Genomic DNA, 4,229 nt, shown 5'->3' with positions numbered 1-4,229 from the left:
AGCTCAATAAAACCGAAAAGGAAATAGAGCTTATAATATATATATATATATATATTGTGTGCATATGCATTATCGCCACCACATGAATTTTATTAGAATTTTTGAAGAAACCGTTAAAACCTTCAAACTCATCATTTTCCTTATTATTCTCACTGCCAATAATTTTCGTGACTAAATTACGATTCAAACTAAAGTTGCATTGAAAATAAACAAGTGTATTTTGTTAAGATTTTCAAATTCGAAAAGACCTCCAGAATCCAGTTATCTCTTATTATTTTTTCATAAGAAATGACAAAAAAATATCAATAATTGTAAACTGTCGGCTTAATTCCTATTTTAATCGTGTAAATTATTTAGTGTGACATAGATTTCATCATTAGTCTCGAAGAACTAATTTTTACTTACATTATGCTTTAGCTAAACAAACATTTATTCCTACCAAATGTGAAATGCTGAATAAAAAATTTGATAGCAAAAGTAAAAAAAAAAAAAAATGGAAAGAAAAATATGACTTGAGTTCCATCAGCTAGAATTGAAATCAAAAATTTAAAGAGGCTCCACCAGAGACGTTACCAGGTGAGCCATCATCAGTCAGGTAAAAAAAAAAGATGAAAATAAACTTAGATAATCATACAAATCTTATTTGATGTAGAAATGTTTACACATTCGTTGAAGACATTTGAAGTTGATTTACAATTGATAAGTTTTGATTATTTAAATTTTGCCCCTCCCCTTTTTTAATCCCTTAGCAACTATTTTAACCGAGTAAACACCCATAAAAAAAAACGACCCACAAAAAATGCAATCACTTGAGCTGTCTCGCATCGTTCTGTGATCTACCATTTCAGAGGAGATGCAATTTGAAAAAAAATGGAGACAGACAGACATAATGAGTTTTATATATGATATATATTATATTAAAACATTACTTTCCTCTTAATTTGCGAAATTTGGAGCTGGTTTTGTCAGCATTGTTTGTAACTTGAAATTAAAATTTTAAATCATAAGCAGTTCGTATTATTTGGAACGAGAGCATGCTACCCCAGTGGATTAAATAAAAAGCTCTGTTTTAAATTCTGTGTGGATTTCTGAGTTTAACAGAAAGATTCCAGAGTCTGACAAGGTCTGAAGTAAGTCAGAAATTACATCGACATAACACTGAAGATGAGAACAGTAGTCTGAATATTCCAAAATGATACGAATTGTCAATCCTCATCTAAAAAATTTCGAAACATGATAAGCATTTTATTTATAAGTTTCTTGTTTCAGAAAGCAAAAGCATTTTCATTTATTCCTTTAAATAGATGAATCATAGCATTTTGTAATTATGATACAAATTTATTTATCTTTTAAAACTGCAATGAAAAGAAAGGTATGCATCAATTAGGAGTGTAGAGTAAATGAGAACTCTTTATACCATTGTATTTCGAAGCCTGATGCTTCTCATCAGAATAGGAGAGAAGATGCCAGGTAACATAATAGGGATGTGACATCTAGCGATAGTTACATTAGGAGCGAAACAAAATATCCTAAACGGCTGGACCATTTTTGTGAAATTTCACACAAATGTACTTTATGTGTCTGGCAGTGTTTGTAAATAGGTCTTGTATCGGAATGTTTTTGATAAGTATCGATAATCAATAATTGAAAAAATCTAATGAAAGAAGGAACAGGCAATTTTGACTAAAGTTAGAACCTTACACAATCTAATATCACAAATGCATTTGAGAAGTTTTTTTATCACATAAGCAGAAAGACCAGGCATATAAAATTAACAGTAGGTTCTTTGATATGGCAGGGCGCATTCAAAATAAATGTTTCTGTTTAGAGCAGAACTTAACCATGATACTTGCTATTTGCATTTTAAAATTCAATTCCAGCCATTATATAAAAATAATTTTATAAAATCAACAGTAAGTTCTCTACAGTGCAATGTAGACTACAATGTATTGTAGACTAAGTAACTCCGGGGAGGATTGAAAAATGGTGATTTCACCGATTTCGATGACAATAAAATATGGGAGAGTGAAACATTCTATCCTCATGAATGTTCAAATGAATTACACCTAACATTAATTTTTCATGAACTGTTGAAAAAACAGTAATGAAAATTAGGCATTATAAAAGTAGTCTTGTGTTTTTTCTTCTGTAATATATATATACATGTATACGTCCAGTATTTCAAAATATTATGCTGTATTGTTGATTTAAAGAAGAATAACCTGGTTTGATGGTAATATACAAGTGATACATGAAAAACAAAATTTTTTGCATTTTTATTTAAAAGAATTAATTTTTATTATCGTGAAAAAAAAAAGCAAGATCACCCAACAACATTGCTATCTATTAGCTAAACACATAGGTCAATAGTGTATGTCACCAGTCCTGCTCAACAATTATGTTCTTCTCTGATACTTTAAAATGTTATTTTGGAATTTTTTAGATGAGGATTGGTAATTTGTATCATTTGGCTTATTCAGCCTATTGTTTTCATATTGGTTATTATATATTTGCAATCTTTTAGTAGATGTAATTCTAGAATCTATTAATTGAGCTATTCAAAAAGTTGCAACAATTAATGAGCCGTGGCATGTAACCGTCTAGTGATGCTCTGTTGATGCCCGATGCAATTCTTAATTGTATGCATAAAGATTCAAATATAAGTCTAATATATTTAGGAATATTATGAGAAAGGGAAATAGTTTGAGTATGAGTGGATCCACCCCAACCGCCCCCATGTTGGATGCTTGTAACCATTGCCCTTGCACCTCCCACACACCTTTTAATGAGCTAAGTTTTGCATGCAGTGATCAGCATGGAAATTGAGACTCAAATTGTTGCTACAGTCAACAGAGATTTATTTTAATGGACTTTCTGAGATATTAAGCACTTAAAAGTTGCTTTTCTATAAAGTTGAATGATTATCCCTCATAAATTTCCCCTGGGGTTAAGAACCAAGTTGTCTCCTGTGTTGTTATCTTATCAAAAGGTTTGACCTGAACTTGAAGCAGTCATTTAGAAAATTATCATGTGGGGAAACAAAGCACAGATTAATATGCATCTGTTCTCTTATAGAAGTTTCACATGCATATATTGTTGTTAAAAAAGAAAAAAGAAAAAGAAATAGAATCCAGGAGTTAAAATTTGAATATCGTATCCGAAATCATCCATCTTAGTCAATGATTCTATTAACTTATCCTTAACAATTTTTCACAATAGAGAAAATGACAGGTAGTGTTGTATATCCAGGTTGGGTGTACCAAAAAACGTCACCTAGCAAAAATAAACTTACTTGATACAAACATGTACTTGGCATCATTGATCGTCAAAAATAAAATAATTGTTGATTGAGTTGAATCTGCCTAACTGAAAGAAACAACATAGTTGATTGTTGAAAATAAAATAATCATTGAGTCAAAAGTATCTTCTATGTTTACCTATATCCAAATGTCAGCTGCAGATGGGAATACCTTGCTGCTAAATAAAGATTCTCAAAGTATATCTACAACGAAGGTGAAATCCAAGAATGGGTGATTGCAGATGGATGCATGAGTGTAACAAATTGTTTAATAATATCAACACCAAATTGTGATCATCAGACGATTGGCGATTGAGTCTGAAAAAACATCTTGTCAAATTCCTGTGTATGTGTCATCCTTCCTCACTAACCACCACTGACAATAAAGGTATATCATTATATTTTTATACATCAGTTTTGTTGAGTTATTTTGCTATATTGTAGACGTTAATTCCAAAATGAAGTGACCCATTTTTCTGATTAGTTTTGTATATTTTCCATAATGGTGACAAATCAAAATTGTCTTCTTTTGAAAATAAACAAATCATTTTTCTGCACTATTTTGATATGTTTTTTTTTTTTTTTAGTTTTTTTTATCTTTTATGAAGTGCCTACTTTGTCGTCTAGCGTTAACTAAACAGAACTCTTCCTCTGCAACTAAAATACCTTGACCCTATCACTAAACCTAAGTCCGAGTAGAGTTTTTTTTTTTTTAAGTTTGTTGAAAGTCCGATAACTCTTGTATCTCTATTACCTCCCTTTCCCTGTACATATCCCATAATCCCTTTTTTGTTCTTCCCCTTTAATAAAGAGTTCTTCTCATCAGTCAACACATGTGTCTATTTTCCTCCTTTGAATTCCTGTTCATTATTATCTCTATTCCACTAAAATGCACCACTCAACAAAGTTGCTGAAAAATGTTAATTTTTAA

The sequence above is a fragment of the Euprymna scolopes genome, chromosome 10 (genome assembly GCF_053919585.1).
Source record: "Euprymna scolopes isolate OS-2025 chromosome 10, ASM5391958v1, whole genome shotgun sequence".
Taxonomy (NCBI): Eukaryota; Metazoa; Mollusca; class Cephalopoda; order Sepiida; family Sepiolidae; genus Euprymna; species Euprymna scolopes.
This window is presented reverse-complemented; position numbering follows the sequence as displayed.